This window comes from Lepisma saccharinum, chromosome 3 (genome assembly GCF_977018435.1).
Source record: "Lepisma saccharinum chromosome 3, izLepSacc3.1, whole genome shotgun sequence".
Lineage (NCBI taxonomy): Eukaryota > Metazoa > Arthropoda > Insecta > Zygentoma > Lepismatidae > Lepisma > Lepisma saccharinum.
The window spans coordinates 3,930,316-3,945,089 of NC_139231.1; the positions used below are offsets into that span (position 1 = coordinate 3,930,316).

General features: G+C 40.4%; 1 protein-coding gene across 4 annotated transcripts in view; it reads left to right on the forward strand.

The window, feature by feature from the left end:
* The window catches only part of mtgo (miles to go), a 596,892-nt gene that overhangs the window by 543,927 nt on the left and 38,191 nt on the right, over nt 1–14,774 (forward strand). The gene's annotated exons all lie outside the window — the stretch shown is intronic.

Genomic DNA, 14,774 nt, shown 5'->3' on the forward strand with positions numbered 1-14,774 from the left:
AGGAGTATTGCTGCTGCACAACAACGCCCACCCCCCATACGGCTGTGCATACTATGGATAAATACGTGATCTGAAATTTGAGGTGTTGAAACATCCATCACGCAGTCCCAACTTGGTACCATCGGATTTTCACTTGTTTGGACCTTTAAAAAAACATTTGCAGGGTCAGAAGTTTGCAGATGACAACAAGGTGATCGAGGTGGTGCAAAGATGGTTACACGCCATGCCAAAAAGTTTTTTTTTTGTGGAGGGCATCCGCAAACTTGTGGACAGGTGGACAAAGTGTGTTGAAAAGCAGGGTGACTATGTCTAAAACCATTTCTGTATGTATCCTTGTAAACAAGTTATAATACAATTCTTGTTATTTAATGACTGTACCTTGTATTATTGATATTAAGGACACGAGGGACAGTTTCCACGTCCAGCCTGTCGGGAGATCCTGAAACTGCTCCTCCCCCACTGACCTTACCCCACGGCAAGCTGGAGAAAGAGAGGTCTGTGCGCTAGATGGTTTTAGGAGGGGAGAAAACTTAGCATTACACTTATGGGAGCATTGTTTTACTTGTTCCCTTGGGAATATCAAACTTCTGATGGTGTAAAAAACACATCAGTGGGAACAGGAGAGTTGAAGATTATGCTTGTGTTAGGAAAAGTCGAAAATTTAATTTGATTAGCCTTAACTTCAAGTTGAAGTTGTTTGTCCATAAGAAATACATGGGAGTCTATAAATAATTATTCATCATAATTTTTACAGATCGTATCTAGCTTAATAATTAACTTAAAAAACTGCTTCTACTTGCAACATGGATAGAAATTCATACTCGTCCTATGTTTTGCTTTTTTCAGTAGCAGTGCCCATTCCCACGATATTGAAATAAATGCATACCAGGTGTGAAACTGTCGGTCTTCCCCTTAAGGTTATGTGTCGTTATAAGAAACTTATTGCGAAAATAATTCAATGAATGCTACTTTTAAGGAGGATTTTATTCTTGTTGCATAATTTTATTTTGGTTTCCAGTTTTCAAGCTTACACTACCAACAAATTACATGGTGCGAGTTTTAAAATGTTCTGCATGCAATATTGCAGTAATATTATCCTAACATTTTGTAATATACAACAGTGGTTATGCATACTTGTAAGAACACTTATTACAAGAAAAAGGGTGCAGTGTGTGTGTGTGTTTTAGGGATGGATTGAAATGAATGTTTTGCAAATTCGTTATCATCATGATCATCATCCTTTGCCGTTTCCTGCCTCTTGTCGGGGTCGGCATATAAGTCAAGCCTCTCCATTTTTTTCCTGGTCTTCCACCACTCCTCTCTTTCCACGGTATTCCAATCTTGTTGTCTTCTCCTAACACTCTCTGCTATCTGCTCTTTCCACCAACATCTTGGCATTATTCCCACTCCTTGTGCATTGTAAGCTCTTACTGGTAGTCTTTCTGCATCCATCCTCTTCATGTGTCCGAACCACCTCATCTGTGCCTGATCTATCCTGTCCTGAAGCTTCACCCCATCCACTGTCTGTCGAATCTCCTCATTCCTTATTCTATCCTTTCTAGTCTTCCCCAATATACTCCTTAAAAATTTCATCTCCACTGCCTGCATCTTTTTTTGTCTCTCTCTCTCTGTCATTGCCCAAGTCTCTGCTCCATACATAATTATTGGCACATAGTATGTGTTGTATATTACCTTCTTGCATTTCATAGGTACATCCCTGTTCCATATTAATCTTCGAACGCTTTGATATAGTTCACCACCCATTTGTCCTCTTCTGTTTACCTCCTCATCTATTCTTCCACTTCTCTCAATTAGGCTTCCTAGATATTTGAAGCTCTCCACTACCCTCAACTCTTCTGTGTGAATCTTTGTTGTTATTAGCACCTCACTCTTTTCTGCACTGAATTTCATTCCTGCTCTTCTGATTTTCTCATTCCAACTATCAAGCTGAACTTCTTCTTCCCTGTTCCCCCGTATTCCTAAGTCATCAGCGAACAACAGGGCCTTCATCTCTTGCTCTCCTATCTTCTTCCCCACCTCTTCGTTAATTGCATCCATTGTAATTATGAAGAGCAGTGGGGAAAGAACACTTCTCTGTTTTAGTCCATTACTTATACTGAACCACTCCGTTCTTCTCACTGGTGTCTTCACACAGCTGTGGTTGGCCTTGTATGTGCTCTGCACTCTACACACTATCTCTTCCTCGACTCCTTTTTCTCTTAGAGCCTTCCAAATCTTTGTTCTGTCCATGCTATTGTATGCTTTTTCTATATCTAGGAAGCCATAATGAAATCATTTCCATACTCGTAGTGCCTACCTGCATTTGCTTTATGGTGAATATCAGATCTACTGTTGATCTGCCTCTTCTTAATCCATACTGTTCCTCTCTCATGTTCATCTCTGTTACTTATCTTATTCTTTTGTCTAATATTTCACTTTTTCTTTTCTGTTTTCTTTTCCTTCACTTTTTCATGTTCATTTCCTTTTTCCACGTTCAGTAATATCTTGAAATGATTTCTCCACATTCTCCTTTCCCCTTTCATCTCTTAGCTCCATCCATCTCCTCTTTCTCTTGTCCTTTCTCTCACTAATCCATACAATACTTTCTTGTTTGCATCTTCCTCTAGCACTTTGATCCATTCACTTTGATTCTTCCATCCACTTTCTTCTTTCCTCCTTTATTGCTTTTCTTGCCTCTTCCTTATTTTCCACACACTCTTTTCGTGCATTTTGTGATTTAATTTTAAACCATTTTCTAAATGCATCACTTTTGTTTTTCACTGCCTCTCTAATTCTTTCATTCCACCATGGTGTTTCTTTCTTTTCTTGCTTGTCCTTCCACATACCTTTTCGCTGCCTCTACTAATTCTGTTTTAAATCTTGTCCATTCTGTTTCTACTCCTTTTGGTTCATCTCTTGGCACTTTTGTTTGCAATATTTCTTGTTATTTCTATTTTTATCATCTTATCCTTCTCTCTTGTTCCTCTCTCCTATCTTTTATTTTCCATCTCCTCATATCTCCTGTGGTCACTATCCGAGTTCTTACTGGGTATTACTTTAATGTTGTTCATTATCTTCTTTACTTCCTTGTTTACCAATATATAATCTATTACAGACTTTTGTTCATTATTCCAATTGTATCTTGTGATCTTATGGCTGTCTTATTTCTTCTTAAACCAGCTATTACCTACTAACAGCCCGTTTCTCTTACAAAAGTCCAGTAGCCACCTTCCCCCTCATTCCTCTGTCCCCATCCATCTACTCCAAGTACTTCTGTATACCCTTTCCTGTCATTTTCCACTTGTGCATTAAAATCACCCATCACCATTTGCCATTCCTTTCTTACATGTTCTTCCAAGTCGTCTTCAAATTCTTCTTTCTTCTCTTCTACGTAGTACATCTTCTGTGTGTGCCTAATCTTCAATAATTAACATCTCTACGCTGGGAGGAACCAGGCAACGTCTAAGTCTACAGTATTTCAAAGGCAGCAGATCCCGTTATGTGTTATGGTAGCATGAACAGAGACAACTCCACGCAGGTAAAACAGCGACAGCGAAAAATCAGGCAAGGCCAGGCCGGCTCAGTAGCTCAGTGGTTAGAGCAATGGCACGGTATGCCAGAAACCAGAGTTTTGAGTCGTGGTCGAGCCTGCATTTTTTGCTTAAAGATTTCTACGTAGTACATCTCCTGTGTGTGCCTAATCTTCAATAATTAAATTCTTTCTCCTCCCTTGCACATCCTGTTTGTGGGGCATACACTTGAATTATGTCTATTACTTTCCCTCTTACATTCATTGTTAGTTTCATAATTCTGTCATTTACCCTTTCCACTTCCTCACTTATTCCACTTCTGACTACAAATCCAACCCCACTTCGTCTGCCGTCTTCAGTCCCTGCACAGTAAAGTTTGTAGTCTTTCCTCAATTTCATTTCTCTTCCTTTCCATTTCATTTCGCTCATTCCAAAGATGTCAATCCCTTTTCATTATATCCACAATTTCTTCAGTCCTTCCTGTCAGTGTTCCAATATTCAATGTCCCTATTCGTAGTCCACATTGTCTCTAATTTCCAGTTCGGTTTGCTTCTTTCTTGTTTTCAGCTGTCGACTAATCGGACCTGTTGCAGCCTACACCTGGGTGGTGGGGCTGCCACGTGTGTGTTCCCAGGTACACTCTTGTTTTCTGTTAGGGTTCCAACTCCCTTAGCCTTTCTGTATCCCTCCAGGCCCACAAGGCAGTGGGGGCAGACACTTTTATGGCGGTGTTTATTCGCCACGACACAAGACTGTCGATTGGTATTTGTGGTATTTGCCGAGTATGTCCATGCCACTGGATACCCTCCACACCCTGATATCCTTGCCGCCTCGGTCCGGGACTGATTATTTGGGTTTCCCCTTATCCGCAGCTTCCCCTCGTATCTGAGGGAGGTTTCACTATCCACCACCCGTGACCCATCCAGTAGCTGAGTCTCGAACTTGTTACGAATTCTGATTTAAAATTTACTGATTCAATATGAAGTGGAGAACATTATGAAGAAGCTGAATGAGTCATAAATATCCTTAATTGATGTATACCAATGCAATGTGCTTTGCCTTGAGATAGTAAAAATAGTATAAGCTTTACAAAACCAAAGTGTATGAAATATATATTTATGCTCATAAAACTAATAATGAAATGGCAGAATTTTGCATGAAGTATTGGACTCTGTTTATAGAAATATCAGTGGAACCTCGATTTTACATTGTTCATGGGACTAAGGTGAAAAATTTAAAATGCAGGAAAAGCACAGAATGTTGTCAGTCTGTGTGAACCATCTGCTGAGTACAGTAGTGTGTAACGGATACATGTCCTGATTCAGTTCCTGTGCAAAGAAGGTGTGCCAAGCAAAAATCTTTCAAGCGCGGGTATGAAGATGAGTGTTTGAAACGTAGCTGTGTTCAAGTGGTGTATTGAGTTTCGAGGAGGATTGGTAAGCACTGTGGATCTCGTAAGACCTGGGCAGGTGCCTGTAATCACTCTGGAAATGATTGAAGCTGCGGGCATGTTGCTAATGGAAAATTGCCATAAGCCATAAGTGAGCTTTCAAAGACTTACCCTCGAGATCGGGTCCATTCACAGCATTCTTCACAAAGAACCAGGGTACTGGCACCACGCAGACTAACAGAAATCCTTATATGTGGGTATATCACTGCAAAATCACTCCCCCCATACAACGTGCAGGGACAAGGTTTCTTGGAGCTAATTGTTGCTGTTGATGAAACCTGGTGCCACTATCTTGAGGTGATAATGAAGGAATGCAGACATGCTGCATCATCCCAAAGAAGGCATACTTGTCCGCATTGGCTGATAAGGTCATGTTGACGGTATTCTTTGATGTGAACAGACCTCTATGTTGTGAACATACTGATAATGTGCGAATTACTCACAATTAAATATAAACTATAGGCTAAAAGATTAAAAATCAGCAACTTACGTGTGTGAGTATGAGATTTTTTGTACTACGTTTCGGAGGTTACACTACCTCCTTCTTCAGGTTGAAACGATGTTATTCAGACACCTGACATGGTGCCTCGTCGTGAAAGTGAAGGTTAAGGATTTAGGTTAAAAAGTTGCATGAAGGACACTTTCTAAAAAAGAATATAAATTACACATCTAAAACCGCGCAATACTATAAAAAACAAAAGAACGTCCAAGGCTGAAGTCGGCGAACTGCCGACCAGTGCTCGGGGTAGGCGAATGCACGGTGTCAGCCCGTACCTGGGGAAAGAAAACTTCCCCTCCTCAATCCTTCCAAACTGGGGCTCGGGAGTCACCAATCCAAGGTGAAATCGACTTCCACCTCGGCGGCTTTCCTAACCTCAGGAGTAACACGGAAGCCCATCTCGTCCCTATTCACTGCGGCTTTATCCCATTTTTTAAAGAAATTAACCCAGCCGTCTTCTAAATTCCCATCGTCCCTATTAAGTTTGTTCCAATTTTTCGCGCATATATAGGCAGCTTCATATACGTTTCTGTCCAATTTATTGTTAACCTCCCTAATAACTTCCCTTTTAGCAATCTTATGTCGGTTAACCAATATGTGTTCAGATAATCCTGTTTTGGGTATGCCCTCCTTTACGTCCTTATCATGCTCTCCCCACCTAACTTGCATACTTCTCCCGGTCTGTCCCACATATTCCTTTCCGCATTCACACACTATCCTGTACACTCCCTTCCGCTCTTCAGGGTTATTGCGCCTATCCGCCCTCCCTTTCTTATAAGACGTAAAGTGCTTTTCAATACTCCGGGGTGCTCTTACCCCACATTTAATCCCGTAACCCCTCACGGACTTTTCAATTTTCTCGGAGACCCCCTTAAAATACGGGATCCCGACAAAATATGTGTTCTTTTCACCGTTTCCTACCTCAGTTTTTTCCTCCTCTTTGTCATTTTGCGATGTTTCTTGTCTAACAATCCTTTTGGCTTTCCTAGCTACTTTTTCCAGGTCGCGGATAGTATACCCATTCTTTACACTTTACGTCTTATAAGAAAGAGAGGGGGGATAGGTGCAATAACCCTGAAGAGCGGAAGGGAATGTACAGGATAGTGTGTGAATGCGGAAAGGAATATGTGGGACAGACCGGGAGAAGTATGCAAGTTAGGTGGGGAGAGCATGATAAGGACGTAAAGGAGGGCATACCCAAAACAGGATTATCTGAACACATATTGGTTAACCGACATAAGATTGCTAAAAGGGAAGTTATTAGGGAGGTTAACAATAAATTGGACAGAAACGTATATGAAGCTGCCTATATATGCGCGAAAAATTGGAACAAACTTAATAGGGACGATGGGAATTTAGAAGACGGCTGGGTTAATTTCTTTAAAAAATGGGATAAAGCCGCAGTGAATAGGGACGAGATGGGCTTCCGTGTTACTCCTGAGGTTAGGAAAGCCGCCGAGGTGGAAGTCGATTTCACCTTGGATTGGTGACTCCCGAGCCCCAGTTTGGAAGGATTGAGGAGGGGAAGTTTTCTTTCCCCAGGTACGGGCTGACACCGTGCATTCGCCTACCCCGAGCACTGGTCGGCAGTTCGCCGACTTCAGCCTTGGACGTTCTTTTGTTTTTTATAGTATTGCGCGGTTTTAGATGTGTAATTTATATTCTTTTTTAGAAAGTGTCCTTCATGCAACTTTTTAACCTAAATCCTTAACCTTCACTTTCACGACGAGGCACCATGTCAGGTGTCTGAATAACATCGTTTCAACCTGAAGAAGGAGGTAGTGTAACCTCCGAAACGTAGTACAAAAAATCTCATACTCACACACGTAAGTTGCTGATTTTTAATCTTTTAGCCTATAGTTTATAACTCTATGTTGTGGCTGATGTATGACGGTTTGTAGTCATAATTTCCTTGGTGATGAAACGTGAGCCAGCTGCAGTAAAATTCTGATGGTTGGAAAACTAACCTAACCTGTAAAGATTGCTTGTCCGTGCTGTGATTGCATACGTAACTCGGAGAAATTCCCGAGAGAGGGCAGCTGCTTACGGGGATAAATTGAGCTGGAAGCCAAAGTTACAAATTTAACCGCTAGAGATCGCTCTTTCTGTTAATTTAAAAAGGGAACAAATACTAGTTGAATTAGTATTAAACATTATTAAACTTTGTGTAGAAATTTCAGTTTATTCATTAGAAACTTAACTACCATCAAATATTTATTATTAAATTCGCGTGAATATTTTTTAATCTAATTGTCGCTCGATGAGGGACATTTTGACTAATCAGTTAGAAACAGTAGTGTTCGGAAACTCGGAGGCGGAAGTGATAAAAAAAAAGGGAAAAGGGGACATCAAATATCTAATATTCTAATAATAAGGTTTTAAAGATTGGATATAAGTATTTGTTAATTATGCCTTAACACACACGCACGCACTCCTGTCGTAGTTAGAAACCTGTGGATGTTAAAGTGATTTAAGTGTGAACGTGTGATAGTGTTTGGTCATCAGGTGTTCGGAAACTGCGTCAGGCGTGGAGAAAACAATGAACGCACTCAAAAAAATGGAGGAAAAAGTTGTTGGTCGACAAGAAAACGGCGCAACAGAATTGAGTGGTTTGGCACGGTAATGATCGAAAAAGGAGATCGAAAAAGTACTCGTGACCATCAAAATGGGAATCCAGAAGGATTGTGGTGATTTAAGCAGTGAGTAACGACTGCAAGGACTGTGAAAGGTGACAGAGGAGAGTCCGCCCACGAGGTAAGGCCTTTGTTTTTCCAAGTGCAACGACGATCGAAAAGAGGAATCGACGTCGGGTGAAATTACTTTCATGTTTGTCGCGACGAAAGAATATAAAATAAACGCCACGTACTATTACTAATTATAGTACTAACTGTCAATCGTGTCATTCACGATACTGGTATGCATTATTAAATTCAAATCCAGACGTGCATGTGGCTCAACGGAAGCCGCCATATTGACCAGAGAAAGGATATCCTTCGTCGAGGAAATTCACTTCAAGTAGATCGAAATTAAACTACGTATAAAATGTTCCGCAGTGAGTAACTGAAGAATCGGAACAGAAATCAGTATCATTTTGTTCGTACGTTAAAGTGACGTCACGCATGCATTTCTTCGCGTTGTTCGAGCACGAACAATTGGCACCAAAGCTGTTGGGTTAGGGTAATGTCTAGTGCACGGACAGTTCAGATATAAATAGCTATTAAAAGGAACAATTGACTTTGGATACATATTGAAACCCACTTTCACGTGATATGAGGTCATTTGTAATTTTCAGTTTGTGCGTGTATTGTGTAGTTAAGCTAGGTGCACCAGCTGGTCGGTCAGAACATAAAAATATGTTTGACATTTAAATATAACTTCAGTCTATTAATGAAAAAGAGGTACCTCAGGTGTTCTTTCTTTTGATGTCATTAGTACGTTAAAATTAACGTCATAGTTGTTAAGTGGAGAATTAATTACACGCAAATTGTTTATTCGGTATCAAAAGTCTGTCACTTAAAATAATTGCAACATTTGGTGTAAACTCGCATTCGTCACTAATTTGAATAAAGTATTGAACGTTCCTGTGAGTTGGATTTCACCCAGATACACATGAATGATGTCTAGTTTGTAAGTAGTGAATGTTTACTAACTATGAAACCTCTTTCAGGTGAGAGAGATGTCAGAATGTTTGTTTGGCATTAGGGACATGTATCCAGCGTGATATGGAACTTGTTATAATTCGTAAACCAAAGGTGTGTTGGTGAATTGACATATTCACGTCTTGCCACAAATTGATTTCTCAGATTTGTCAAGCATAACACAGGGAAAGGGCGCGAGTGCCAAGTAAGGGATTTTTAGTAACTACTTTGCGTTACTGCTTAATACAGGATGTTTTCCATCAGATTGGCTAATTTCTGAATTTCTTATTTTTCATTTTAAATCAGAGTCAATTTGAAACTTGGTTGTACTATTTCTTTCTAGCAAGGATTGACTTATTGAGACCAAGCAATTGTCGCCGGCGCGACCGTACGGTAATTCTATGATGTGAGAGGGAATTGATAGTGAGAAAGTTAAGTGGTTAGAATCTTGGATGTGGTAGATGTGGATGTGATAAGTAATCTCACAGAATAGATAGGCTTAGGCAACCCCGCTCAAGCGGACCGTATCATAAGATTATGAGACTTAATTTGCTGAGTTCTCATAGTCTTGCTTGCTGGAGGGATAGTTAATTTCAGGGTGGAATTTGAGGGAATTTTGAATTCTACAAATTCTTGCTTCCATTGTTAAAATGGGTACGGAAGAAGGTCCGGTGACTTTAGAGTCACTTTTGGCGTTCATGAAACTTAGTGAGCAGAGGTCAAAGGAAAATAATGACCAGCTGAAAACTGAGTTGACAAGCAGGTTTGCCAAAACTGCGGAGACGGTTAGGGCCGAGCTTAATATTCTCAATGGAGAATTAAAAGCGGACATAGCTGAGCTTCAGAGAAGCACAAATGAGAATGTTGCAGAACTTAGGCAAAGGGGGGAAGATCTACGATTAAGTCTGTCTCAGTATAGGGTTGAATGTATGATGAGAGCTGAAGCCGTGGAGAGAAAATGTGATGTTTTGTCGGACAAGCTAGAATCTGAAGTGCAAGGGGTGTATAAGGTGGTGGAACAGTTGAAAGTAGATCAGGTGGAACAGGTTAGGAATTGGGGGGAGCGATTGGAGATAAAAGTGCAGGAGTGTACAGATGTGAAGAAGAGTGGGTTGGTACGAGAAGGTTCGGATCGACAGATACCACTAGATGTTCGTGTTAGGGAGGTGAATTCCATAAAAAAGGAAGACTCTTCTCTTGGCTTTGTTGATTTTGAGGGCCAATCTCATTTGGAGGGGGAAGTAGTCTCGTCAAGTATCTTGTCTACATTGAAAGCGTTGGAGACAACAATGTCTACCTTAGTAAATGCAATGTCTAAATGGGAAGTTAAGCCGAATGTGGGTGGTAACAGTATTCAGAAGAAGGAAATAATAGTTGGTGATAATAGGGAATCGTTTCAGGAAAATGTTGTGGGTCATAAGAGGGGTAGGGCAGATAAAGCCACTTCTACCGAAAGCTCATGGTCGGATGGTTTTCTGGGCTCACATAAGAGAGTAAAAAATGTACGTTCTAGAACATCTAGTGCAGGTTCTTCAGACGAGATTGGAAAGATATCCTTAAGGGATGAGGGTTGCAAAAAGAAGGGCTATCTTAAAACAAGACACAAGAGAAATAAATGTAGGTATACAAAAGAGCAAGACTCTAAGGAGAGTCTAGGTCAGGGAGATAAGGTGGGTTTGAAAGAGGACCAAAAGGTCAGCTCTCACCATTCAAAGGTGTTAACGGTTAAGCCACAGGATCTTTTGAAATTTCCTAAATTTGATGGGTTAATCACTGATGTGACACCTACCGAGTTCATAGAGAAGATTGAAGAGCTTCTGGAACTGTATGGGATAGATGAACCTGCTTACCTCCAATATGTACCTAAACTATTAACGGAAAGTGCTAAATTATGGTATAATAATAGAAAGTTAGAATTAGACACTTACGTCTCATTCAAAGCGGAGTTCATAGCTCATTATGAGAGCTCTCGTTGGCGGAGTTCGTGCCTAGCCAAAATATTGAACTCGCCGTATGTTAGGTCTTCGGATGATACAGTGCTGCATTTTTTCTCTAAAAATTTTAAGTTATTGAGATCAATACAGCCAAAAGCTGAGGAATCGCATATTATTGCTCAAGTGGGTACCTTGTTACCATACCGATTGCGAGAGCATTTTGTCATGCAAGATGTGAGCACGTTTTCTGATGCAATCCACGTGATTGAAAATTTTGAATCATTGAAGGAAGTAGGGTCAAAGAGGGAGCTCACTCTTGGTCAAAAACCAAAAACCTTCAAAGGAGGGATAAATAAGGTATCGGTGTCTGTCCCAGGTTTCGAGAAGTCGCCTCCAAGCGAGAATAGTGACTCGAAGGTGACATCGAACAAAAACGATAGCAATAACAGGTTACGCTTTAGTCCAAAAAGCTTCAGACGATCGCGAAATAAAGGGCGTTCTTCGGATGGTACAAGTTCGGGAAATGGCGAACAACTCATGCCGTAGGGGGTGACATGAGTTGGTTTAGGAATGATCCTCCTGTTAACCAGGTCTCTGTGACGGATAAGGCTAGTCTCGGTGGGAGTGAAAAATCCTTTAAACCGGTTCTGGAAGGTAAACAGTTACTAGGGGACAGTTTGATGGTCAGGTTAGCAGAAAAATTTGGGGGCTATCATGTGAATTTTGAAAATGGTGGTGTGAGGAGGATAGGGTTGTCAGTGAGTGGACAGACGAGCGAGCAACTAAATGAACGACTTAAAACATGTACGAAGTTAGCTGACTCTGTCGTGGTAATGATAGGCACTAACGATGTCATGAAGTTTATGTCTGTGGATAAAATTAAACGTGATCTTACTGAGACGTTAAATTTACTTAAGGCCAGAACTAAAGAAATCCATTGGATCACTTTACCTGCTATACCGCGGACAATGCTAGTTGAGTCAACGTATGGTAGAATGAGGTGGGAACAAGTGAATAAACATATTCTTTCGTTCCATAATGGGGATTCAGTAAAGGTCTACGATATTACACATATATTCTTTGATGAAAAGGGGAACATTAAGATGGAATTATTTGAGGAATTCCTTGGAAATCCCTCTAAAGGAAGAGTCGATAAGGTTCATTGGAATAGGGAAGGAATGATCAAGGTCTTGGCTTATCTTAAGCAAAAGGGAGTCTTTTCGGGGCTAGGTCATTTCGTATCTAATCAAGGAAATTCAAACTACGGAACTAGAACTGCTAAGAGAGAAGGTGTGACCAACAGTAACAGTGGCCAACATCCTTCGGGAAACTGGGCAGGAACTCTTACCAGCAAGCAGGGGGTGAGAGGAAATTGAATAATCCTGCTATTTATTATGTAAATATTATGAATGAATTTAGTGAAGAAGATTGGGGGGAATCAGTTGGTGTAGATCATTCTAAAATTGCCAGAGGGGATCTTGTTTTCATAAGGAATCATGCTCTCGGTAATTTGGGTAATAAAGTAATAAGAAAATATTGTGATTTGTTTCTGGGTCCTTATTTGTGTGTTGATAACAGTCAAGATTCAACATTGATATTGGTAGATTGTGTTACCGGCGAGAGAGTTGAAAACCAATCTGTGGAAAACTGCAAGCTGTGGAAATGTACACAGCAAAAGCAAATGCAATGGATCACAAAAATGTTAAATTCGGGTTATATCAAAGATGATCAGGTTAATCCTAACTTGACAGACTCTCACAGGCTTAGAGGTTCTGTGGGAAGTGAGGCAAAATGAGGGGCGAAGCGGCGGGAAGTCAGATCTCTCAACTGACTCTTGTGGGCCAAGTGAAATCTTTACCGCGGCGGATATGAAAATCAAGTAGGAAAGATTACGCGGCGGGCTGGCACAGAGTTAGATGACCTGTCACCTCGCTTCTTGGTTCTTCAGTAGTCTCTAAAGTCGTTAGTCAGACAAGCATTTGGGATCTCTCTCACTTTGGAGGTGGGACTAATGTGAACTGTGTTGTAATAAAATGTTGTAAATAGTGTACAGAATATGAGTGTATGTCTATACTTAGGTAAAGTGAAAATTATTTATTTGTAATATGTGGTGTGAAAGCTGTGTTGGGATACAGTTAGGGGGTGCAATGGGTTTGGCCCATGTTGAGCGCCATTTATGACGGTTTGTAGTCATAATTTCCTTGGTGATGAAACGTGAGCCAGCTGCAGTAAAATTCTGATGGTTGGAAAACTAACCTAACCTGTAAAGATTGCTTGTCCGTGCTGTGATTGCATACGTAACTCGGAGAAATTCCCGAGAGAGGGCAGCTGCTTACGGGGATAAATTGAGCTGGAAGCCAAAGTTACAAATTTAACCGCTAGAGATCACTCTTTCTGTTAATTTAAAAAGGGAACAAATACTAGTTGAATTAGTATTAAACATTATTAAACTTTGTGTAGAAATTTCAGTTTATTCATTAGAAACTTAACTACCATCAAATATTTATTATTAAATTCGCGTGAATATTTTTTAATCTAATTGTCGCTCGATGAGGGACATTTTGACTAATCAGTTAGAAACAGTAGTGTTCGGAAACTCGGAGGCGGAAGTGATAAAAAAAAAGGGAAAAGGGGACATCAAATATCTAATATTCTAATAATAAGGTTTTAAAGATTGGATATAAGTATTTGTTAATTATGCCTTAACACACACGCACGCACTCCTGTCGTAGTTAGAAACCTGTGGATGTTAAAGTGATTTAAGTGTGAACGTGTGATAGTGTTTGGTCATCAGGTGTTCGGAAACTGCGTCAGGCGTGGAGAAAACAATGAACGCACTCAAAAAAATGGAGGAAAAAGTTGTTGGTCGACAAGAAAACGGCGCAACAGAATTGAGTGGTTTGGCACGGTAATGATCGAAAAAGGAGATCGAAAAAGTACTCGTGACCATCAAAATGGGAATCCAGAAGGATTGTGGTGATTTAAGCAGTGAGTAACGACTGCAAGGACTGTGAAAGGTGACAGAGGAGAGTCCGCCCACGAGGTAAGGCCTTTGTTTTTCCAAGTGCAACGACGATCGAAAAGAGGAATCGACGTCGGGTGAAATTACTTTCATGTTTGTCGCGACGAAAGAATATAAAATAAACGCCACGTACTATTACTAATTATAGTACTAACTGTCAATCGTGTCATTCACGATACTGGTATGCATTATTAAGTTCAAATCCAGACGTGCATGTGGCTCAACGGAAGCCGCCATATTGACCAGAGAAAGGATATCCTTCGTCGAGGAAATTCACTTCAAGTAGATCGAAATTAAACTACGTATAAAATGTTCCGCAGTGAGTAACTGAAGAATCGGAACAGAAATCAGTATCATTTTGTTCGTACGTTAAAGTGACGTCACGCATGCATTTCTTCGCGTTGTTCGAGCACGAACAATTGGCACCAAAGCTGTTGGGTTAGGGTAATGTCTAGTGCACGGACAGTTCAGATATAAATAGCTATTAAAAGGAACAATTGACTTTGGATACATATTGAAACCCACTTTCACGTGATATGAGGTCATTTGTAATTTTCAGTTTGTGCGTGTATTGTGTAGTTAAGCTAGGTGCACCAGCTGGTCGGTCAGAACATAAAAATATGTTTGACATTTAAATATAACTTCAGTCTATTAATGAAAAAGAGGTACCTCAGGTGTTCTTTCTTTTGATGTCATTAGTA